At 46.5% G+C, this 26,531-nt stretch overlaps 1 long non-coding RNA gene across 1 annotated transcript in view; it reads right to left on the reverse strand.

Annotated features, from left to right (window-relative positions):
* Positions 1 to 26,531, reverse strand: part of LOC144679592 (uncharacterized) — a 152,693-nt gene that overhangs the window by 102,625 nt on the left and 23,537 nt on the right. Inside the window, exon 2 of the long non-coding RNA XR_013576373.1 lies at positions 10,025 to 10,143. This is a non-coding gene — a long non-coding RNA (uncharacterized LOC144679592). The remainder of the gene's footprint in view (positions 1 to 10,024; positions 10,144 to 26,531) is intronic.

Genomic DNA, 26,531 nt, shown 5'->3' on the forward strand with positions numbered 1-26,531 from the left:
TTCAAGATATTTCAAATGGCTGAATAATTCCCTCATACTCTTTATCTGCTCCTTCATTTAAAGGTGTTAACTGAACATCTTACAAATAAAAGACATATATTACCAGAAATATATTACCACATCATTTCTGTACCATTTTCGGGAAGCTGAGTGGCAATGTGTAGATTAGATTTGTGACTGTTACTGTGAGAGTTGTTGTGCATAAACTAGCTGCAGCTATTATTGATGTACATAGCTCAGGACTCATCATCTTTTCCTAACATGACAGCTTTCAGGACAACAACTCCTGTGACATCCAACTTGCTATGGCAAAGGTTTCCAAACAAGAATTTTCAAAAGAGAATTGGATAAATAATTGAAAAGGAAAATTTTGCAGGGATCTGGGGAAAGAGCAGGGCAGTTGGACAAAGTGGATAGTTATTCCAAATAGCCTGCACAAATGGGCAAAATGACCTCCTTCTGTGCTGTAAGGTGGTTCTATTCTCAGTCTGTTTGTAGTGGTTTGATAAAATATACTTACAGGCTCTTGAATGTGAAATCCACACAGGCAGCCAGAATTTCAATTATTTAGCAATAAACTCTGATAAAGTAATTTTCCAGGTATGTACAATAAATTGTTCATTTTGTTTTCCTGTGTTTTGACTGTGGTTTTTCAGGCAAAGAAATGACTAAATAGTACATTGTGGATATAAGAGATCAGACACGTGGGCAGAACACTGAAAGGCGGGGAAGTGTGGCAGACCTGAAAAAACACAGATGGGACACAAGTATCAAAACTGTGGTAAGATGACTGGGCTGAGAAATGAGACACAAAGAGGATGTGAGGTAATAGATGGGACACTCTGAGTGGAAAAAAACAGATCTGGGCAATTACTTGGGTGATACTAATAATGTATAACTTAAGTTATAACTGATACTGTTACAGTAGCTTAAAGAGCTCACTTATAGCCCAGTACAATATCAGCAATGACTTGTAAACTGACAGTTACACTGGCACAGTAAGTAATGTAGATAAGAGCAAATGGTTGCAAAGGACCATTAATAGATTAAGTGAGTGGGCAAAACTGTAGCAGTTGGAGTTCAATTTGGACAAGTGTGAGGTCATTCATTTCGGACCTAAAAAAGATAGACCAGAGTGTTGTGAGCAGTCCTGGAAACCTCACCCTAAGAAGGATATATTAGCCTTGGAGGAAACACAATGTATGGAGGGCTAAGAGATGATCTAATTGAAGTGATAGGATAGATAGAGAGAAATTCATCCCTCTAGTGACTGAGTCCAGAACAAGGCGCGTAATCTTGAAATTATAATTAAACCATTCAGGGTTGATGCCAGGAAGCACTTCTTCACACAAAATGTATTGAACATAAGAAATAGGAGCAAGAGTAGACCATTCGGGCCATCAAGCCTGTTCTGCCATTCAGTACTATCATGTTTGATCTTCAGCTTCAACTCCACTTTCCTGCCTGCTCCCCATATCACTTGTTTCCCTGAGAGGCCAAAAATCTGTCCATCTCAGCCGTTAATATATTCGATGTTGGAGCATCCACAACCCTCTGACATAGAGAATATAAAAAGATACCCACTGTTTACAAGTTATTTGTACAAGAGATACACACTGCTTTTAAAGAGACATCCACGGCAAGATGCCCATGCTGTTGCTTGGTCATCAACTGGAACTGTCCACTCCACACCATTTCCAAACCTTTCCCTATATCCGTTTATACTCTTCCTTTTCAAATACATGTCTAACTCTCTGTTAAATATAATGCATGCCTCACTAGTCACATGTGGTAAAGCACTGAATGTTTTAATAATGCTTTCACAATATATACTAATGATTTAGATGAGGGAATTAAATGTAATATCTCCAAATTTGCAGATGACACAAAGCTGGGTGGGAGGGTGAGCTGTGCGGAGGATGCAGAAATGCTTCAGTGTGATTTGGACAAGCTGAGTGAGTGAGCAAATGCATGGCAGATGCAGTATAATGTGGGTAAATGTGAGGTTATCCATTTTGGCAGCAAAAACAGGAAGGCAGATTATTATCTGAATGGCTATAAATTGAGAGGGGGGAATGTGCAACGAGACCTGGGTGTTCTTGTACACCAGTCGCTGAAGGTAAGCATGCAGGTGCAGCAGGCGGTAAAGAAGGCAAATGGTATGTTGGCCTTCATAGCCATAGGATTGGAGTACAGGAACAGGGATGTCTTGCTGCAATTGTACAGGGCCTTGGTGAGACCACACCTGGAATATTGTGTGCAATTTTGGTCTCCTTATCTGAGGAAGGATGTTCTTGCCATAGAGGGAGTGCAGCGAAAGTTTACCTGACTGATTCCTGGGATGGCGGGACTGACATATGAGGAGAGATTGAGTTGATTAGGATTATATTTGCTTGAGTTCAGAAGAATGAGGGGGGATCTCATAGAAACCTATAAAATTCTAACAGGACTAGACAGGGTAGATGCAGGAAGGATGTTCCCGATGGTGGGGAAGTCCAGAACCAGGGGTCACAGTCTGAGGATATGGGGTAGATCATTTAGGACTGAGATGAGGAGAAATTTTTCACCCAGAGAGTGGTGAGCCTGTGGAATTCGTTACCACAGAAAGTAGTTGAGACCAAAACATTGTATGCTTTCAAGAAGGAGTTAGATCTAGCTCTTGGGGCGAAAGGGATCAAAGGGTATGGGGAGAAAGCGGGAGCAGGCTATTGAGTTGGATAATCAGCCATGATCAAAATGAATGGTGGAGCAGGCTCGAAAGGCCCTATTCCTGCTCCTAGTTTCTATGTTTCTATGTTTTGAACTTCTCCCTTCATTGATCTGGTTGTTGCCCCCTTGTTACAAATCCACCAATGACTGGAAATAATCATTTGCTAACTATCCTTTCAAAACTCTTAATAATTTTGAAAACTTCATTAGAACTGCCACCCCACCCTCTGCCCACTCCCACCGCTCATAAGCATCTCCATGCTCATGGGGCAGTCTCCCTATCAATTGTTCCTCCTCCTTCTCCATACAGGCAGGATGGAGTATCTCATCTCCAGGGTCTTCATTTCCAACAAGAGCTTGTAAAATTTCCTATAGACACAGCCAAAATCAAATGCCAACAATATCTTTGCTTATCATAACCTGCTCCTGATAGCATTTCAAACTCCAGAACTACTCCATATTTGTTTTTGTTTTATTTATCTTGCCACAACAGATTTGTTTAATTTAAAGTGCTGATTTTGGTGAGTGTATCTCAGCCAACCACAGGTTACCATTATTGAACGTGCAAACCTGTTCATCACTGATATAGGTGTGACTTACTTTCTAACCTTAACATTGCATAAACACCTCACTGTCTCTCAACACTGCCTCCTAATTACAGACCATCACTTCTTGCGTGCCTCCTTCCACTTTGTGGCTGTTCCCATTTTCTTTGTTTTCATTTTATTTCAATCCCAAAGGATACATTTTAACTGTTTGTAGCTTGGAACTTTAACACATTAGATTTGGCTGCTCTCTGTCTCATGAGATGGTGGTTTGCGCCTTGATGCTCAACTCTTTGTTAAAAACCATCTGATGTGGCTCAGATGCCCTACTCTGGCATGGCAGTCTCTGCCACTTTTGCTGCAGAGGAAGACCGTGGGCTGAGAAGGTGCACAATTTGGTGGCCTTTCTTTTCTCTGAGCCCTCTTCCTGGCCAGCTGAGCTTTTCGTTTCTGCTCGCCTCTTCCAATGCCCTTCCAAACAGTCAGCCTCCAGAGGTCATGGCCATCAGCGACTGTCTCCTAATTGTTTGTGTCGATATCCGCCAACTTCATATCTTGCTCGCAGCTGTCCTTGTAGTGGAGGTATGGGCCGTCCAGCTGATCATGATCCAGTGACCAGTTCGCCATACAGAAGGTTTCTGGGTATACGGCCATCACTCATCCAATGAATATGGTCAAGCCAGTACAGACGTTGTTGGCTTAGAATAAGCGTATGCTGTTGGAATTAGCAAGTTCCAGGACCTCTGTGTTGGCAACTATATCCTGCCAAGACAGGCTGTGGATACATCTGAGTCAGTAAAGGAGGAAACTATTTAGCCTTCTCTCCTGTCTAGTGTACGTTCTCCAGGTCTCATTACTGCAGAGGAATGTATTGATGACATAGGTTTGGTAGTTTGATGTTCTCAGTCAAATTGCTGTTGTTCCACACTTTTTTACTCTTGGACACAACAGCTGCAACTTTTGCAACGCAGGCTGATTTCAGCATCAAGTGACAGATTGCTGGTGATTGTGGAGTTTAGATATGTGACATTATAAACATATAAACAAGCTCTGCATTTCCCCTTGCTTATATATACAGACTTAGAAATTCAATGGCATGTACCCCTTTCTCAGGCACTAAACAGGCACCTATACATCCAATATTACTAGCTGGTGTCCAATGTTGGGTCTGACTTTTCCATAGGTGTCTAGGAGCTTGCACCAGAAGTATGTAAATCTCTGTTTAGAAAATTTAAGCAAATAATTGGACTGCACCAATACCTGACTCACAATGTAATAAATTCACCCAACAATAACCAATTATCTATCTATCTAACCAATGGCCCTTCAGGTTCTCATCCATTATCATAGAATGGTTACAGTACAGAAGAAGGTCATTCCACCCAGTGTATCTGTGCTGGCCTTCTGAAGAAACAATTCACCTAGTGCCACTCTCCTGCCTTTTCCTTGTAGCCCTTGATTTTTTCCTTTGCAGATAATGATCCAATTCCCTTTTGAAAGCCGCAGTTGACCCTGCCTCCACCAAACTCTCAGGCAGTGCATTCCAGATCCTAACCACTCGGCACCTGAAAAAATATTTTCTCATCTCACCATTGCTTCTTTTGCAAATTACCTTAAATCTATGTCCTCTGGTTCTCAAGCCTTCCACCAATGGGAACAGTTTCTCACTATGTACTCTGTCCAGCCCCCTCATGATTTTGAATACCTCTATCAGATCTCCTCTCAACCTTCTCTGCTCCAAGGAGAACAGTTCCAATTTCCTCCAATTTTTCTACATAACTGAGGTTCCTCATCCCTGGAACCATGCGCATGAATCTTTTCTGCACCCTTTCCAATGCCTTCACATTCTTCCTAAAATGTGGTGCCCAGACTAGAAGCATGCTCCAGTTGAGGCTGAACCCAGGTTTTATACAGGTTTAGCACAATTTCCTTGCTTTTGTACTCTATGCCCCTATTGATAACTTGCAGGTTAGTAGCTATTATTTGAAATTGTTCATTAACTGCTGGGTGTTTTTGCCCTAGTTTCTGACTCCGGAAACTTAATTCTGACTACTGAGGAGATGGTTTTGCTATTGTTGCACTGTTTTTGTCTTCTTTCAGAATAATTGTACTGGATTTATGGGCGGCCTGGGGGAGCTGTCTTTGGGTCTGGAGGGTGAGGGGAGCAGCAAGAAAGACAGAAGAAAGCTACAGAGACAGGGGCAAGAGAGAGAAGGAGAGAATTGTGCAGGTGACCACACCCACAGTAGGTCTTCAGAAAGCACTTCTACATGAAATATAGAGTCATGTATGAGGTGAATTTCTTTCACAAGGAAGGCTGTCACTGAGCTGTATTACTGTTTCACACCAGGGCATGAACAGCATTTCCTGTGGTTGTCAAGATCAGGATGTAAGGTGCCTGAAGACAGAGGAATGAGTGGAGCTGCAGGGTGAGTTGCCCTGAGATGTGCTGTGCAGGACAATACTGGGCAAGTTAGGGTGTGGGGCTTGGCACCTGCATGTCACTTTCCAGTCCTCCTGAGCTCAATTGTCTTGGTGCACCGCCACCAGGTTGGAGGGTTTGCACTCGCGCTGCTGACTTCCTCGTGTCTACTTGGTTGGAGGAGTTGTCCTCTTCCTGCTGTCCTTTAGAGTTCATCTCACCATAGTCCTCAAATCCTGCCTGGAAGTGTGAGGCCCAGGGGGCAGACTGCCCAAGTCTCCTCTCCATTCTGGAAAAACTCAGCAGGTCTGGCAGCATCGGCAGAGAAGAGTACAGTTGATGTTTCGAGTCCTCATGACCGTTCAACAGAACAGTTCTGTTGAAGGGTCATGAGGACTCGAAACGTCAACTGTGCTCTTCTCCGCCGATGCTGCCAGACCTGCTGAGTTTTTACCAGGTATTTCTGTTTCTGTTTTTGTTTTGGATTTCCAGCATCCGCTGTTTTTTGTTTTTATCTCCTCTCCATTCTTGTGGTTGCTGCAGCCTCAAAAATCCAAGTGCTGTTGAGCTCTTCTTAACCATGCTGTGGTCCTTTTAATTAGAAATCTTTCCTTCCCCTAATTGGTCAGGGGCTGGAGGTGGGGTGATAATTATGAGTTTATTGTGGTCTAATTAGGATTTAGGCTAATTATATTATACATTTGTGCAGCTACCTTTCTGACACTGCTGCTGTGATAATTAGTTTGCTCTGGGAAAAAGCAACAGCAAGTTGCACAAAGAAGTGCAGCCAAGCCGACAGGAACCAAAGTGAGAAGATTCCCCCATTCCCTCTCCAAAGCCACCTGGGGACAGACTGGACCACATAAAAGAGACAGAACAGCAGAGCGATTATCCCTGCAGGCCTCACTTACCCTGAATCTGTGAATGGCTTCTCCAAGCCCAAAAGCAGACCAACAAGGAGGTCCTCTGACTTGCCTGCCCCCTTTGCTGTCAGCTAGCTGTTAGCTAGGAATACTAACTCAGAGCTATGACAGGCAGGCTTCCAATGCTGGGCTGGGCAGATTACTGGGTGTGGAAGATCATGTGCCTGTCATGCAGCCCATTCAATTTTTTGACCATCAAATTAAAGCTGAAAATTTACCATATAAGGTACCGCAACAGGCTTTAAAGAAATAATGGAAAAGAATTGTAAACAAGCTTCAGTATTAGAGTTCAAGACATGAAGCATGTGGATGACTAAGTGAAGACACAGACATGAAAAATTTTCACATTCATTTAGAGTCTGATATGTCATCAGACTTACATATGTCTATGCTTGATTTAGTCATTCATATGCTATGTAAACATGCCACAAACATTTAAAATAGCAAGGGCTCTTACTGCTTCATTTCCTTTCTTTCCTAACATTTACTTCAGTGCATTCCATACCTTCCCACTCGGAAGAATGCATTAATATTACCAGAACTGTACAGCTCATCACTCTGATTGAATACAACACTGGATGCTGCCACAAACACTCCGGATGATACACAGTTTCATTTCCTGTCTCCATTCCCACTGCTTTTAATGAAAGAAAACATCAGGGATATGTTTTGCTCCACAATTGCTCCACAGTCACACCAGTTAAAACTGCCTGAGGCAGAGTGTGAGCATTCAGCTGCAGAAAAGTAATGCTTGTAGTGATGACCTGTCATCTTGAGTTCCATTCGAGGATCCTGACAACAGTGTTATAACATGAGATTCTCATAAGAACTGAAAGATACCATGCTGTAGAGGGTTAAATAATGAGGACAAGTTGTATAAATTCGGCTTGTACTTCCTCAAGTTTAGAAGATTGGCACTGACGCGTTTAACATTATAAAAAGTTCCAACAGGATAGATACAGAGAAGCTGTTTTCTTTGGTGAAGGAATCAAGAACCAAGGAACCTACACAAGAAAAATTAGAAAAAGACCCAAAATGGGTGCAGGGATCACAATGCACTATTAACCCATACCCATTCATTCTGTTGCAGGCATCATGTATGCTTCCTGCTGTCTGCTTATTTAAGTGATTTCAGTGCACAGCGAGTGTTGGAGACAAAATAGTGCAAGTCTAGCATAGGTTCAAGCTAGCCTGCATTACTTAAAATGAGACTGCACCTCTTAAAGGGGAGGGGAATTTTGGCTGCAGCAGGTGCTGGAATTTATTGCACAAGTGACTTTGACCTGGAGAAGCCTCAGAAATGGCACAACACAGCAGAGAGTAAGCTCCAAGGTTTTCTGACACAGCACTGGAGGCCTTGGTGCAAGAGGGCCACAGTAGGATCTACAGGGCCTCAGGAGGCCCTCCAGACAAAGAATGGCAACAGATAGCCATGCAGGTTCATGTTGGCATGACATGGATGCAGTGCTGCAAGAAGTTCAATGACCTCACAGGAGTGTCAAGGTTAGTGGATGCATCTTTAAATGCCACATTAAACCATTCAGCAGTGAAATCTGGAAGCACTTTTCCACATAAAGGGTAATAGGAATCTGGAATTGTCTTCCCCAAAAGTCTGCTGATGTTGGTTCAATTGGAACATTCGAGAGTGAGATCGATAGGTTTTTGTTAGGCAAGTGTGTCAAGGAATATAGAGTTCAAGCGGATAAATGGAGTTCAAATACAGATCAGCCATGATCTAATTGAATGGCAGAGCAGGTTTGAGGAACGAAATGGGCCGACTCTTATTCCTATATTCCTAACATAATAAAGGTCCTTTAGGGAAGAAACCTCTTGTCCTTGCCTGGTCTGGCCAATATGTGACTCCAGTTCAGCACTAATACCGATTGACTCTTAACAGTCCTCTTAAATGGCCTAGCAAGCCAATTAATTAAGGGCAATGGGGGCCAGTAATGCATACATCACAAGAACCAATTTTTAACATATGATCATGTTAAATAGCACAGAGCTACAGTGTTCATAAATTGCATTATAGGTTAGTTTGTAGGTTAGTTAAACAATATACACATTACAGAACCAATATGTATTGGAAGAGGCAGAAGGCTACACTGCACTTGATTAAGCAGGAACTGATAAATTGCAAACAATGAGGAGGGACCAAAGATGCTACAAGGGTGATTTACTAATACCTGTTTTCCACTATTGGCCAGACTATCATGTAGGCATGAGGAGGGACCTCTTCCAAAATAGAAAAGCGGATTTCCAGCTTTGTTGATTGTTGCATGGTCAAGTGTTCATATTAGGCTATATAATTTGCAATTCAGCTCATGGCTCCCTTCAAGTTCATTTCCCTTTTAGGGTTGAAAATTTGGTATCAAAGACCCCAACTTGGAAGGTCCCATTTCAGAGTAAAACTTATACATCCTTGAAAATGACTCCACTTGAAATGCCAATTTCAGCACAATGCCACCAAGAGGTTCAGAGGTCTATGGGAACCTCTTGTACTGTATTCGACCATCCATTGATGATGATCTGCCATCATGGCTTGAGGACAGGACCTTGGAAGTCTTTGCATCTGGAGCTTTTCACATTTGTCTTGTCCACATTAGGTCCATGTTGTACACATCTTCTATTTCTGCATCTACTTCAGCCACAGTGTTAAACCTATCCGGGTATTTCTGTTGCAGATCTTGAATAGATCATCTAGCATTGGAGTACTTTACTGATCTTGTGACTCATCATGACTCCATGACTGCATGCTGGCAGTCCTCCCACCACTACCACCATGCTGTGTTAATTAGCTCTTAACACAACATACCAAACACTATGACAATGACTGGTAATCTAAACAAAAGTTCTTTATTGAAGAATAACAGGATTCCAGGAGAACTCTTAATACACGTGTTATCTCCTGATCAACACTGCTCCAAGTACTGTATCACAAGTTAACTTGCATCATTTCCTGGTGATGATGTATACCAAACAATTTAAATATTCAGCAGTACGTTAATCAATATGTCAGACTACATGCACTATAAGGTAATATCACAGCAATAGGGATTTTCAAAAGGTGAACTCCCCATGCTCCTCTTTGAATAATAAAATGGGATTTTTTACATGCCACTGATAAAGCAGACAGGGCCTCGGTTTAAAGTCCCATCTGAAGGATATCACTTCTGATAGTCCAATATTCCCTCAGTACTGCACCAGATTGTCATCCTGGATTATTTGTTCAAGTCTCTGGAATGAGAATTGAACCCACAACCTTCTGAAAATATTCTGGATCCAAGATATTTCAGGAATAACTTAAATAATTCTCAAAATTCTTAGCAACCACTTAAAGAATAAATTTCCTTTGTGTCTGCATAGTCCCATCTTATTCCTGGTATAAGCAGAGGTTTGGTTTTTAAAATCAGGCTTGCTCTTACCACTGGAGTTGGTGCTGGGCTATCCTTTCTTGGATGTCAGAATGATGTCCACAGTAAGGTCAGCAAAATGCTGGGGTATGGTAACTTAATTCAATAATAAGTGATTTCTTTCCTGAGCCCTGCAAGCAAAAACAAATATACAAGATGATGAAACATCAGAACCCTTGTTAATTGGTTACTTGTGATTTGATTCTGATTGTGGTTTGAGCTGTCATTAGCCCCTTTTATAAAAATAAGAATCACATTTAATCTTGTCTTTCCTTCTGCCTTACCCAACAGAATGAGTTAGCAGAATTACAATAAAACAGAAAATACTGGAAAAATCTCCTGAAGAAGAGTCATATGGACTCGAAACATTAACTTTGTTTCCCTCTCCACAGATGCTGCCAGAACTGTTGAGTTTTTCCAGCATTTTCTGTTTTTATTTCAGATTTCCAGCATCTGCAGTGTTTTGTTTTTATTTTAGCTGAATTACACCTTGACTTCCTCCAATGCCACTCTTGGTCACATTGTTGTGACACTTACAAAAGCATTTAAGTGTGATTCAGCTAAAAAATGGATCGCACTGAGGGCAGAACGAGAAGTGTAAACCCATTCTATAACATTCCGTGAGAATTTATACTGCATTATTCCATCCAATATGTTCTTTTGTCTCCAGGAGCAGAGGGTACCAAGTTTCTTTAGTTCCATTTCCTTAAATGACTTGCAAACAAGAGGGTGGGGGAGGGACCTGATTCCAGGTTTTTCTGATGAAAGGTCACGACCTGAAACATTAACTGTTTCTCTCTCCACAGATGCTGCCAGAAATGCTGAGTATTTCCAGAATTTTCTGTTTTCATCCCAGGCCTTACTAATGTTGCTCTAAGCCCGCTGCTAGAGACATGTGAGAGGTTGAAGGGTTCTCAAAATTCCCACATTTTTCATATCATCAACAAGGATATGACTTTTGGACTTTTATGGCAGAGGACACAACTGCTGAGTTAAGTGTAGAACCCTGCAGCCCACGAAGGCCTGGGACTGGACATGCCCGGGCTTGTTGAGTGCAGTGTGGATTGTGGCCTGTAACCAGACAACAAGAGTAGACAGAATACGCATTCTTCCCTTAAAAACAATCAAACCAGAGAAAGACTTCATCATACACGAAACTAAAGCCCATCAAAATCTTGCATAATCGCTACTAACAACTAAGGCAGGAAGGCCGCAATCAATGCAATTATGCAAACCTATCAATACTCCACATATACAATGGCTTTCAGTTCAAGACTAGTTACGGGGACAGGAAGACAACAATAAACATCATGCGAGCCCATTAAAAACAACAAGACAACAATCACCTGAAGAAGCCCACCAAAAATCAGACAAAGAACTAACCTTGATTTGGATTGAGATAAGAAATTCAAAAAACAGTATAACTGGGCCACCAGTTTCAAAAGGGAGGAGGTCTGAGGGGTGAGCAGTTTTTGGAATGGTTGAAGCAGAGTTTAAGCAGGGAGGGAGCTGAGCCAAGCGAAGGGAGGAGATCTAGCGGTTTGCAGGCCTTCAGGCAACATCATGGCGAGGAGCACGGGGTGGTAGGCTCAACCGAAGACAACAAGGCCGCAACTGCAGCCCTCCATGAAGATCGACCACCCACAACCGCGCCCTCCACCCAACTGAAGAACCTTCGCAGATTCCACAGACCAGGACCACGTGGGGACGGCAGGCCCCAGAGGACACAAAGAGCGTACCCCAAAACTGCAACCGGCTTACCTGGCTGGATTTCGAACTGTCAAAGAACCCTGCATGATGGTGAGCATGATCCCTGACCTCTCCTAGTTCAATTTAGTTAGGTTTTTGGGGGTGGGACAAGGGTAAAGGGATTAGTAGCGTGATTTTCCCTCATTATGCCGTGTGTTCCCCATTCTTAACTAAGTGTACTTTGTAGGTCTGTATAATCTCAGTGTAATCTTAATAAGTACATTTGTGACTTCAATAAGCCCAGTTTTGTTTCTTGCACCAAAACCAGTCGTCTGCTGCACTTTGTCACAACCCCCAAATAAGTCCAAGGCCTAGAACCCAGGAAGTGGGAGCGATTCGGACCGCTCAAAAGTCAGAGGTGAAGCTGACACACACCACCACCCCCTACAAGGTGCCTGGAGGTAATGACCCTCTTGAATTTTCCCAGCACCTTATGGGATAGTCCAGGTATTCTGGTCTCATTTGCGAATTCCCACAACAATCTTGCTGAGATGTGGAAGTCAGTCAACCTGAGATTCACACTTACATTCCTCCACTGCTTCACTATTAAAGTAGCAGAGCTTTAGCTGAATTGGTAAAGCATTGGTGCTTTTTCATGAATTCATGCTTGCTCATTAATGTCCCATAATATGTGTTCAGACGAACAGTTACATCTTAATATATTGGTGTTGCAGGTTCTATGTGTATATAAACATTTCTGCCTACATATTAAGATTACATAGTTAAAATATATTTATGCTAAAATTATAGGTATATACACATAGCTACATTAAAAATATAAACAAATAGATGTATAAATATTAAACTGGGCAGGATACAAATGTACCCAAATTCAGGTTGCAGATACATATCTATAAATATATCTATATATATAAATAATGTATTTTTTAAATTCATTCTTAAGATGTGAAAGTAGCTGGCCAGGTCAGCATTTATTGCTGATTCATGAGAAGATGGGAGCTCCTTTCTTGAATGTGGCAGTAGGTACACCCACAGTGCTGTTAAGGAGGGAGCCCCAGAATTTTGACCCAGCAACAGTGAAGGAACAGCAATATATTTTCAGGATGGTGTGTGACTTGGACGGGAACTTGCAGGTGGTAGCATTCCCATGGCCTGAACTTTGCGTCTGTCAGGTGCGCGTGATCGGCAGGCCAACTAACTGGTGGCCAGCGTGAAATGCGCACTGAGACAGGCTCAGCACTGCCGGGCGGGGGGTGGGGGGGGGAGAGGGTGGGCGCTGTGACAAGTGAGGGTTCAGGCATGCGGTTTACAACAAGCTTCTTGTAGGCTGACAACTGCTGTGGAGCTGCAGCATTGTTCAAAGGATCCCTGCACACAGAAAATGCACAAACTATCTCTAATGTGACTACAAACAACAGACAGCAATACTCCTAACCCCTCAGCCTGCAAACGTGTTCTGGGCATTTTATCCCGCTCTGGATTAAGAATGATGCAAAAACATGAAGGCTGCTTGGCCAGTTGGTCCATGTGCTTCCAGCTCCCACACTCGCCCACCGACCGTGATATGGTGCAACGTCACTATGATGTCGGGACGCCCACCCAACATTTTAGTTTGGGTTGGCCACACGTCCGATCACAGCACGTAAAATCCCAGCCCATGTGTCTGCCTAGGCTCATTAATATCGCATAATATAATTTCTGATGAACAATTATATCTTCTTATATAAATTATAGGTATATAAATATATCTATTAAAAATTATAGATATATAAACTACAGGTAAATAATTATATCTATTAAAATTAGCCACCCATAAATATGTATCTATATTCAGATTGTAGGAATATTAATTAAAATGACAGTTACATGTACATTTATATGTGTTTCTGTATGTATCTGTTGTATGATATATATGTTCATGAAATAAAGCAGAAAGAAGAAAACAGAATATACCTACATGAAGAGCATTTCCTAATAGCATTTAAGCTGTGTTTCCTTTTAAAAGGCGGAATGAACAAATGACATTCTGGTAGTCAAAGTGTAAAAATCTTTTAAAAAATCATTTATTTGGATTTTCCTACTCATGGGAGCAAGGAAATGCCGACATTACTGTTCTCTGCAGGTTGATTGTGATGTATCCACTCTTTTCATATTGCCATGAGTCAGTGCACCATCCCTGAAACATCCAATAGTAAATGAAAGTCACGAACTTCAGACAGACTCTTTGTAATCAATGAAGTCACTGACTGCCTTTGATCTGCTACCATTTTGACGTCAGGTCCACTTCTGTGACTTCTAGATCAAGGCTCTCATACAAAGCCAATTCGCTCAAGGGGTCTAGGCACAATGGAGCAAGGATTGAAAGCAGCCCATCCCACCCACACACACACAGGGGAAAAAGGCTTCACAGCACATCATCAATAAAGGGGAGTGAGAAACAAATTCACCACAGACTACATTCAAATTCAGAACCACACCTACGCCAATCACAGATACAAATATGGAACTCACGAATCCACTGACGCCATGCACAGAATATGGCAAGAATTTGTAAAAAAAAAAAATTAATCTCACACCAGTCCACACAACTAAACAGAAGCTGAGAGTGCAGAGTTAGCAAAAAAAGTGACAGAAAAGTCTACATCATTGTCCAACAGAATTATTTGGATTTGTTGTTATTGCAGCGATGCCATTTGTTATCATTTTGTTTTTAACATCTACATCTGATATTTGCTGATGTGTTTTTTACTATTCTGGGCCCTTATGACATTTAGGAATATAGGAACAGGAGTAGACCATTCAGCACCTCAAGCCTTTCTACTATTTAATTAGATAATAGCTGATCTGTATCTTAACTCCATGACCTTTAATACCCTTAACTCACAAAAATATATTGATCTCAATTTTGAAATTTTTAATTGACCTCAACTCAGTAACTTTTCGATCAAAAAAATTCCAGATTTCCATTCCACTCTGTGAAGACTTACTTCCTGACATCACCCAAAACATTTGCTTTATATGCGATCTTGTGCTCATTTCCAAATGAATGAGATTTGAGTGGTTGCCTGTCTTTCATGTTGGCCAATTCTATTCTTTTATTACTCTGTTTTATTACACAATGTCTTTTTTGCCAGTAAAAATGGAACAATATAGGAATTTCCTTTCCAACTCCCAGGGGGTGCATGCCTGAATTTTCAACATACACTTGGGTGTGGAAGTGTTGGTTTTTTACCTTCTCAATTAGCCAGGCTTTGGCGAAGCAAGTCTACACACTAACTAAACTGTCCCATATCACCTATGCAGGAAACTAATGGTGACAGAGTTTAAGAAAACTGCAGTCCCTAAAACTGTGTGTGAAAAGTATTGAAAAACACTATTGTTCTCATATATCTGCACTTCCCGTATATCGAAATAAAATGGAAATATTTCATGCAACTTGAAGTTGCTGGCACACTTGATTCATTGTACAGGCAGCAGTTGCTGGAGGTGAACAACATGTCCCTCAGCACACTGTTCCTGCTGTTGTCTTGGCCTCCACAACCTTCCCCTGGGTCTCCTGCTGGGCGTCTGCTTGAGTCAGGTGGTAGGTCCATTTTAAATACAAATCACAGTCCTATAACGTAGAAAGGACCCTGTTTGCCATTTTAGAACAGTGCTGGGCATGGCAGAGCTGGCAGTCCAACTAAACAGGAGCTGACTGGCAAGTCTGTTTATTTCTGTAGAGCTGGGAATGGCAGCCGAGAGTGAGAATCCAAAAGGCCGTGCTGCCTGCCCGGTGCCAGGGTTTGGGACATCTGCTCAGGGCTGGAGAGGAACTTGCAGTAGGTGGGGAAGGATCCAGCTGTCATGATCCATGCAGGTACCAAGGACATAGGTAGGACTATGTAAGAGGTTCTGCTTGGGGTGTATGAGCAGTAGGGGCTAAATTTGGGGAGGCAGTGGCGTGGTGGTATTGTCACTGGACTAGTAATCCAGAGACCCAGGGAACTCTGGGTACCCCGGTTCAATTCCCACCACGGCAGATGGTAAAATTTGAATCCAATAAAAATCTGGAATTAAAGGTCTAATGATGACCACGAAACCATTGTCAATTGTTGTAAAAACCCATCTGGTTCATTAGTGCCCTTTAGGGAAGGAAACCTGCTGTCCTTACCTGGTCTGGCCTACATGTGATTTCAGATCTACAGCACTGAGGCTGACTCTTAAATGCTCTCTGAAATGGCCTAGCAAGCCACTAAGCTCTATCAAACTGTTTAAAAGCCTAAAAGGAATGAAACCGGATGGACCACCTGGCATCGACCTAGCCACCAGAAATGGCAATGGCAGACTCAGCCCTGTCAACCCTGCAAAATCCTCCATACTAACACCTGGGGTCTCATGTCAAAATTGGGAGAGCTGTCTTACAGACTAGTCAAGCATCAGCCTGACATTGTCATACTCACACAATCGTATCTTACAAAAAATGGGCAGAATTTTCCCAGAATTACACTAAGTGTGGTAGTGGGCGGGTACATTGGAGTCCTACCCACTAATGAAAATGGCGGGACTTCACGCCGTATCTTCCTGAGCCCGCCTCATTATTTATTCACTCCTGTGAAACACGCAGTTTCCATGGCGAGCGGGTTTTCAGTCGCCCGCCTGTCATCACCCCGCTGTTGCATCATGCCGGCCGCCATTTTTAAAAGGCAGCTGCCAGCAAAGCGCTCATCACCACCAGCTCACCACCGCTGCCTGGGAGACATGGCCAGCAAAGGCAAAAAGACTGCAGCCCCCTGCTTCAATGATGGATCCCTTGAGTGACTGCTGGATGCCGTGGAGGCCTGTCGGGATGTGCTCTACCCCCGCTCTGGCCGCAGGATGGGCAGCAAAGTCACCAACCCGGCTTGGGAGGTAGTGGCAGTGGTGGTCAGCGAAAACGCCCTGCAGAGGAGGACAGCCACCCAGTGCTGTAAAAGGATGAATGATCTCCTCCATTCCGCCAGGGTAAGTCACTCTCTTCATCACTCCCAACTCACACACTCACAAACCCATCACACACCCACAGGGCCCTCACTCACTGCTAGTGCAAGGGACATCACTATTCACTCTCTCACACTCACACCTTCATTGTCCTCATCCCGTCCATGGGACCACTCACCACCCACACAGGACAGGCATACTTATCATCTGACCGGGCAGGCGTCCTGATACACTCTTCCCATCTCTATCCATGCAGGACAAACTGGCTCACAACAGGAGGGAAAGGTCGCAGAAAGGTGGAGGGATGCCGGATATCAAAGTTCTGATAGAATTCGAAAACAGAGCCATCCAGCTGCCCGGCGATGACCGAGGCTGGTCCTGTGTTGGCGGTGAGGTCGGCGCTGCTCTACCAAGTGAGGATCCAGCAGTGCAACATCCATCAGATAACCATGCAGTGAGTGATGTATCCTCTTTCACAGGCCACTGTCATGCACTAATTATCTCTTCTTGCTTTCGCAGGAACATCTGCCAAACAGCCGACAGAGTCCATGATCCAGAGCGTCCACTCAAGTTCTGAAGAAACCTTCGAAGAGGAATCTGAAGGCGCCCTCCCCGAAGTCCCGTTACAGCTTCACCCACACCCTCCACCAGCGCAGAGACACACACCTCGGTGGGACCTATCTTTAGAGCAGCCTCAGGATCACAATCTGGTGAGCGTCTCACACTGTCTGATCCACAGCAGGCGGAGGCAGGGACTTCTCAGATCCCCGGCACTCGGAGGATTGCTGGAGGCCAGAACATTGCTGAGTCCGAGTCAGTTGACGAGCCTCTGGACTCAGTCATGTCACAGTTGCTGGAGCTGACAAGGCAAGTGAGAGAATATCAGGAAGGGATGTCCGCTGCACTCCTCAGATTGCAAGGCACGATAGAGGAGTCCATCCATCTTCAGGCTGAGGTGATAGCGCCAGCATTGCAACGCACCAAGGTCAACACTGGCATGATGGTGGCCGCCATGGAGACCTTGGTCCAGGACGTCACTCCTGCATTGCTGTGCGGGCTTAACTCCATCGCTGATGCCATATTTGGCCTCCAGAAGTGTGTACGTGAGAGGGCTGCTGGGCAGCTCGATCTCACTCTAGCTACTCCTTCTGCTCACCGAGTCAGCCAAGGGCCCTTGGGCACCCATAGGGAGGAGGATCAGCATGTGCACTCTCCGGGGCCATCCACCCAGGTAACTCTGGGAGTGGCTGGCCCACCTGAATCCCCTCTTCCTGTGACCTCCGCAGCTCTAGCTCCACCGGCCAAGCAAGATCCCTAAAGAAGGCCGGGGCACACCAAATCTCAGCCCTCCAGAGGACACCCAACAAAGTCATCACAGACAGGGCATCATAGTCAGCAGGCTGCCTCCACCCCTGCTGTGGATTGTAAAATCCCACACAGGTCCTGTGGAGCCCTGAAAGGAGCCACTGGCATAGAGATTAAGCACTGTGGTCACTTTCACAGCTGCTGGCAGTGGATGTCCTCCATGTCTCCTTGGCGCCAAGTCTGCAGTAAGTGGCAGATGTGAGCCACCAAGTCCCTAGACATGCGCAATCTAGGTTCTCAGTCATCTGCAGGAATGGCAGGTGGTGTCTACAGACCCTGGGTGTCGCTAGGCGCTGACCAGCCACAGCTCGTTGTCGCTCGTGGGCAGGACCCCCTGCTGCCCCTTCTTCATGAGGTTGCTGCACCTGCCTTTGCGTAGCCAGGTACCTCTGTCGCTCTCTCCTCCGTCTTCTATGGTCTCTGTAGGCCATCAGGCATACAGCTAGGTCACCAGGGTCCATGATACTGATGTGGTCCTCCTGCAGCATGAAAGAGAGAGAGACATGGTTATCATGGCTGTACTTAGCACCTTTCCTGGCCCAGTGTGACCGCCCCTTAATGCTTCCCGGACAGTGCTAGTCACCCCTCGGATGGCCAGACATGAGCGCGCTGCATGGCTGCCCTGTCAGCCTGCGACATGGGGGACACTGGTCCAAACCAGGATGCTGAGATTGCAAGGGGCTGTGAGCACCACCAGCAGTGACTGCTACATGGCCAGCATTGGCAAGGAGATTGTACAACGTATGCAGCCCAACTGCTCCGCGGTCCAATAAAGTGGTGGCCGACTCGAAGTGTGTGCCGGGGCGGTTTGGCGGTGAGATGGGGTGGGGGGGGAGTGGGGGGGCGGGGAGAGTAAGGTATAGAGCACTTGGTGGCCCTTTGGTGCCTCCCCGTTGCTTGCATGGGTGGGCAGGCTAGAAGCCTGACCCCAATCATATCACTGTGGCTGCGCCTGATCTGTCCCAGTTGCTGAGGAATGTTCAGTTTACACAGGTGTCCCTAATGCGTTGCCTCTTCCCTCACTTACCCTGCCACCCACCTCAATTGCCTGTGTGCGGGATGCTGCGCCAGGGCACCATTTGACCACCCGTCCTCCCTGCCCCACTGACAACGGTCGCCTCCGAGGCTGGCCAGCACTCGCCCCCGGACACTCCCCCCACAGCAGTCGTCTCCGGGGCCAGGCATCAGTTGCTCCCACCTCCCAGTGTCCCTGAGGCCTGTAAATAACAGGTGAGCTATGGAGAACGCTGCTGCTCACTTACCTCAGTTCCCCCAAAGTGAAGGTCACCTGCGTGCTGTTGTGTAACATGTCGGCGTGCTTTCGCGCAGACGTGGATGGACGATACAGCGGGTTTCCAAGAGCCTGGCGGGTTGGCATATTAATTATATGCTAATGTATTACAATTAGCTCCCTGCTGACCGATGGCGGGAAACGCAGCCCGCTGTCGACAGGCTGAGCGGAAGATCGCAACCTGCTTTCACACCGTCGTGAAGCAGGTCACGCCATATTTTCTGCACATGCCGCCTATCACACCCACCAGCGGGCTCGGAAAACTCTGCCCAATGTTCCAGACACCCCAACACCATCCCTGGGGATGTCCTGTCACACCAGCAGGACAGACCCAGCAGAGGTGGCTGCACAGTGGTATACAGTTGGCAAGGAGTTACCCTGGGAGTCCTCAACATCGACTCTGGACCTCATGAAGTCTCATGGCATCAAACATGGGTAAGGAAACCTCCTGCTGATTACCACGTTCCCACCACACCTGCCACCAGCCCCCCCACCGACCCCCACAGCTGATGAATCAGTGCTCCTCCATGTTGAACACCACATGGAGGAAGCACTGAGGGTGGTAAGAGTGCAGAATGTACTCTGGGTAGGGGATTTCAATGTCCATCACCAAGAATTGCTCGGTAGCACCACTACTGACTGAGCTGGCCGAGTCCTAAATGACATAACTGCTAGACTAGGTCTGCAGCAGATGGTGAGGGAACAAACAAGAGGGGAAAAGATACCTGACCTCATCCTCACCAACCTGCCTGCCGCAGATGCATCTGTCGATGACAGTATCGGTAGCAGTGACCACCGCACAGTCTTTGTGGAGACGAAGTCCCGTCTTACATTGAGGATACCCTCCATCGTGTTGTGTGGCACTACCACCATGCTAAATGGGATAGATTTTGAACAGATCTAGCAATGCAAGACTGGGCATCCATGAGCAGCAGCAGAATTATACTCGATCACAATCTGTAACCTCATGCCCTGGCATATCCCCTACTCTACCATTACCACCAAGCCAGGGGTCAACCATGGTTCAATGAAGAGTGCAGGAGGGGATGCCAGGAGTAGTACCAGGCACACCCAAAAATGAGGTGTCAACCTGGTGAAGCTACAACACAGGACTACTTGTGTGCTAAACAGCATAAGCAGCAAGTGCCAGACAGAGCTAAGCAATTCCACAACCAACGGATCAGATCTAAGCTCTGCAGTCCTGCCACATCCGGTCATGAATGGTGATGGACAATGAACCAATTCACTGGAGAAGGAGGTTCTACAAATATCCCTATCCTCAATGATGGAAGAGCCCAGCACAGCAATGCAAAAGATAAGGCTGAAGCATTCGCAACAATCTTTAGCCAGAAGTGCCGAGTGGATGATCCATCTCAGCCTCCTCCTGAGGTCCCCAGTATCACAGATGCCAGTCTTCAGCCAATTCGATTCACTCCACGTGATATCAAGAAACAGCTGAAGGGACTAGTATTGCAAAGGCTTGCCCTGCCCCTAGCCAAGCTGTTCCAGTACAGCTATAAGACTGGCATCTACCCGTCGATGTGGAAAATTGCCCAGATACGTCCTGGACACAAAAAGCAGGACAATCCAACCCAGCCAATTAGCCTGCTCTTGATCATCAGTAAAGTGATGGAAGGGGTCATCAACAGTGCTACCAAGTGGCACTTGCTCAGCAATAACCTGCTCACTTACGCTCAGTTTGGGTTCTGCCAGGGCCACTCAGCTCCTGGCCTCATTACAGCCTTGGTTCAAACATGGACAAAATAGCTGAACTCCAGAGGTGAGGTGAGAGCAACAGCCCTTGATATCAAGGCCACATTGGACCTAGTGTGGCATCAAGGAGCAAAACTGAAGTCAATGGGAATTAGGGGAAAACTCTCTGCTGGTTGGAGTCATACCTAGCACTAACAGCACTGTTGGAGTACCTACACCACATGAACTGCAGCAGTTCAAGAAGGCTGCTCACCACCAACTTCTCAAGAGCAATTAGGGATAGGTAGTAAATGCTGGCCTAGCCAGTGGCACCCAGAAACCATAAATTAATACAAAAGTTTAAAAGCAGAACCTCAGAGGTAATAATCTGTGGGTTATTACCTAAATCACGAAGAGATTGGCTTAAGGTAAATAAAATTAGAAAGTTAAGTGTGTGGCTCAAAGATTGGTATGGGAGAAATGGGCAGCAGTACTGGGGAAAGTGGGATTGCACCTGACCCATGCTTGGATTAATGTTCTGATGAGTCACATCACTAGGGCAGTAAGGAGGGCTTTAAACTAAATAGTGGGGCCGAGGGGTCAAATGAGGGAAGGTGTGATAAATTAAAGAGAGAGAACAAGGCAAGAGAACAAGGTAGCAATAAGAGAAATGATGATCAGAGCATGGCAGGAAGGAACAGAGTGCCAGCAGATAAGACCACAGGCTGTGAAAATAGTAAAAAGACAGAACTAAAGGCTTTGTAACTGAACGCGCATTGCATTCGCAACAAAATGGCTAAACTGACAGCTGAAATAAAAATAAACCTGTGTGATCTGATAGTCATTGCAGAGACATGGCTGCAAGATGACAAAGGCTGGGACCTGAATATTCGAGGGTACATGACATTTTGAAAGGACAGGAAGCTAGGAAAAGGTGGAGGTATGGCTCTGTTAGTTAAGGATGACATTTGTACTTTAGAAAGAGATGATCTTAGTTCGAAAGATCAAGATGTAGAACCAGTTTGGGTAGAGATAAGAAACAGTAAAGGTAGGAAGTCACTTGTGGGAATAGTTTATAGGCACCCTAACAGTAACCACATCATAGGACAGGATATACAGGAAGAAGCAATGGGGGCTTGTGAGAAAGGTACGGCGATAATCATAGATGATTTTAATCTACATATAGATTGGACAAATCAAGGTAACTTGGGAGATGTGTTTTCAGGACAGTTTCTTAGAGCAGCACATTTTACAGCCAACCAGAGAGCAGGTTATTCTAAATTTGGTAATGTGCAATGAGACAGGATTAATTAATGACCTCATAGTGATGGTGCCCCTAAGTAGCAGTGACCATAACATGATTCAATTTTAAGTTCAGTTTGAGGGAGAGATGAGTGAGTCTAAATCTAATGTTTCCAACTTAAATGAGAGCATGAAGACAGAGCTGGCTAAAGTCAACTCGGAAATTAGGTTAAGGGTAGGCCAGCAGAGAGGAGCTGGCAGACATTTAAGGAGATATTTCGTAACACTTAGCAAAGGTACATTGCAGTAGAAAGAAAAACTCTAGGGGCAGAATTTGCACCTTGGCAGGCGGGCACATGCCCGACCCGCTTGAGCGTGAAATGTTGCGCGTTGACGTCGGGCGAGCGTCCCGATGTCAACGTGCACTCTCGCGATATTTCGGTCGGTGGGCACGCCCGGGAGATGGAGCCGTGTCCGCCATTAATTAAGAGGCCAGTTAAGGCCCTTGACACCTCAATTGTCAATATGATTTCTCGGCTATCGCATGGGCAAAACGGGCAGGCCTCAATTTGCAAAAGCTCATCCATGGGCGGGATAAGAAGGGTCAGCAACATTGTCAATGTTAGTTATGAGGAGTTTTGGAGATCGTGTGGTGCTGGTTTCTTATTTGAACTGGACAGTTTTATCTCGCTTCAGAGCTTCACTCTGAGCATTTCCAGGCTTCATTTCAGGACTCATTGGTGTCTGCAAGGCTCGCGGAGGATTCAGACTATGTTGGCCCTTCCAAGTATCAGACAGCCTTCCCTTACCCTGGTAATGGGGATTGTGGTCTCCGCTGGAGGCATCTCCTCTGGGGAGGAAGGGAGGAGCAGAAGGGAGAGGAGGCCAGGTGTCCCAGTGGAGCTTCCAGGAGAGGGACCTGTGGGAGGAGAGGCGCAGGCACAAGGAGTGCAGGGCCCCGTGAAGTCCAAGGTGGAAGGGGCCGCAGAAGACGCCATTATCCTGCTGCCAGGGTTTACAGGCAGCGATGCAGCTACCTCAATATGTCTGAGGTGCAGTGCCGAAGGAGGCTCCGCCTCTCAAGGGAGACTGTTAACTCCATTTGTCAGATGATTGGCCCTGAGACCAGCTCCAACTGTGTGGGTGGACACCCCATGCTAGTGGCTCTGAAGGTCACAGTGGCCCTCAACTTCTATGCCTCCGGCTCTTTCCAGGGCTTAGTGGGGGATCTGTGTGGAGTGTCCCAATCAGCTGTCCACAGTTGCGTCAAGCTAGTGACAAAAGCTCTGTTCAGCCATGCATTGACTTTCATTCACTACCGCACAGACGAGGCCAGTCAGGCTGAGCGAGCCAGAGGCTTCGTGGCCATTGCTGGCTTCCCCCGCGTCCAGGGTGCAATCGACTGTACACATGTGGCCATCAAGGCGCCAGCAGGTGAGCCCGGTGCCTTCGTCAACAGGAAGGGCTTCCACTCCATGAACGTGCAGATAGTGTGTGATCACAAGATGCTGATTCTACAAGTCTGTGCAAGGTACCCAGGCAGCTCCCATGACGCCTACATCCTGAGACACTCCCAGGTGCCGAGGCTCTTCAGTGCTCCAGCCCGGCTGGATGGATGGCTGCTGGGTGACAAGGGCTATCCCTTGAAAAGGTGGCTCATGATGCCTCTCCGCCACCCTAGAACAGAGGCCGAGCAGCCTCAGTATTGTTAAGGGATCTCTTCTCCTGAAAGGATAGAGGAGCATTGATTAGTCCACTCTCTACCTGCAGCGCCATTGCAGCCTCACCAACACCACTTGAGGAGCATCTTGCAGGGGGCACATCCGATTCATGGCCCTCAACTCACAAGGCACTCAGTCCAAGCAGCCAGGGCTGACCCCCTTTGGCCAACTCCGGCTTCAATGACAGGTGCCTCTCAGACTCTAACACCCCTGAGCTCCACAGGGGGATGGCCAGCCCTTAACTGTTCTCCACACTGACCCATGCCGCCACAGTGCTCACCCTTCCTGAATGCAGCAAGTCATTGAAACCCTTCCAGCACTGCACCCAGGAGCGCCTCACCACGTGTGGCTGCTCACCCGGGCTACCACCTCCTCCCAAGCCCTCTTGGTGAGGTGCAGTGGTCTCCTCTTCCCGTCTCTGGGGACAAGTGTGTCACTTCTGGCAGCCACCTCCTCCAGGAGGGCAGTGAGGCACTCTCGGAAAAACAGGGGGCCGACTGCCCTGCCGACCTCGCCTCCCGCCTGGATTCTCCTTCCTGAGTCGCAGCCATGTTGCTGCTGCAACTCAGACACCGGCAGCCTCCCCAGCGCTGCCTGCGCTGCTTTTGAATCAGCTGCTGGGTCGCCATTGGACCCGGTGGATAACAGACCCCTGCCCCCGCCCGCCCCTTCTCGGAGGTTTTCCAGCCAGGCATTCACACTGGGCGGGCCTTAATTGGCCCCCCAGCCTGAAATCGCCTTCCGGCATCGATCGCGGGTTGGCTTCCCGACTGCCCCCACCCGCCCCCGCCGAGCCCTCCCGACAAGGGCAAAATTCTGCCCTCTGGGTAGGCTGCACCATCCGTGGCTAACTAAGGAAGTTAAAGGTAGTATCAAATTGAAAGAAAAGGCGTACAATTCTGCAAAGATTAGTGACAGGTCAGAAGATTGGACAGAGCAAAGAATAACTAAATGAATAATAAGAAGGGAGAAATTAGAGTACAAGGGAAGCTAGAAATATAAAAACAGATAATAAGGGCAGAATCATCCCAGATTTGCACTAAGTGCAGTAGCGGGTGGGAAAAAAGGCGTTTTACCCGTTGGCCGCAATAGCAGGTTTTCGTGCAGTTTCGTCCCATTCCCAACACATCCCACCTCATTAATAATGCATTCCTAGGAAACACGCTGGATCGCTGGTGGGCCGGCCTCTGATTCGCTTGCCCCGCTGTCATCTCAGGCCTTCCGTAATCTGGGTGCCACATTTAAAGGGCGCCCCTGTACAGAGATCTCTAAGGGATTAGAAGCTGCTGCAAAGTCATGGCTGCCAAAGGGAGGAAACATTCTGTCCCCAAATTTAGTGATACCTCCCTCTGGTGCTTACTGGACACAGTGGAGGCCCGCCGTGAAGCCCTCTACCACCAAAGACCAGCAAGCGAGGTGACAGATCCAGCATGGGAAGCAGTGGCAGCGGTGGTCAGCGCCAACACCCTGCAGAAGAGGACAGCCACCCTGTGCCGAAAGAGGATGAATGATCTCCTCCGTTCCTCCAGGGTAAGGCACTCTTCTCATCACCTTCAACTTAGACACTCACAAACCCATCACACATCCACAGGGATCTCACTCACTGCCAGTTCAAGGGACATCACCATTCACTCTCTCACACACACCTTCATCTGCCCTACAGGCTGTGTCCTCATCCCGTCCATGGCAACACTCACCACCCACACATGCCAGGCATCCTTCTCATCTGGCCTGGCAGGTGTCCTGCTTACACTCTCTTCATCTGTATTCATGCAGGACAAGCTGGCACACAACAAAAGGGAGAGGTTGCAGACTGGTGGAGGAATGCCTGACATCAAGGTCCTCACAGACTTTGAAAACAGAGCCATCCAGTTAGCTGGTGATGATTTGGACCATTCCTGTGCTGACGGTGAGGTCAGCGGTGCTCAACCAAGTGAGGATCCAACAGTGCAACATCCATCAGACAAGCGTGCTATGAGTCAGTTCCCCTGTTCCGCAGTCCCTGCCATGCACTAATTATCTCTCCTTGCTTTCACAGGCACATCGGGGAAACATCTGAAGGGGTCCATGAACCAGGTCCTCAACTCAAGCCCCGAAAATACCTCGGAAGAAGAATCTGATGACACCCTAATTGAAGACCCGTCACAGCGCTCACCCACACCCTCCACCAGCGCAGGGACACACACCTCGGTGGGGCCTAGTTCTAGAGTAGCCTCGGGGTCACAATCTGGTGAGTACATCACACTGTCTGATCCACAGCAGGTGGAGGCAGGGCCTTCCCAGGTTTCCGGCGCTTGGAGGACTGCTGAAAGCTAGAAATCTGCTGAATCTGAGTCAGATGAGGAGCCTCTGGACTCGGTCATACCTCAGTTGCTGGAGCTGCAAAGGCAAGCTCAGGAATATCAGGAAGGGATGTCTGCTGCACTCCTCAGATTGCAAGACACAATGGAGGACCCCATCCACCTTCAGGCTGAGGTGATAGCGCTGGCATGCCAACGCACCAAGGTTAACACTGGCAGGATGGCGGCTGCAATGGAGA

The sequence above is a fragment of the Cetorhinus maximus genome, chromosome 4, assembly GCF_964194155.1.
Source record: "Cetorhinus maximus chromosome 4, sCetMax3.hap1.1, whole genome shotgun sequence".
Classification (NCBI taxonomy): Eukaryota; Metazoa; Chordata; class Chondrichthyes; order Lamniformes; family Cetorhinidae; genus Cetorhinus; species Cetorhinus maximus.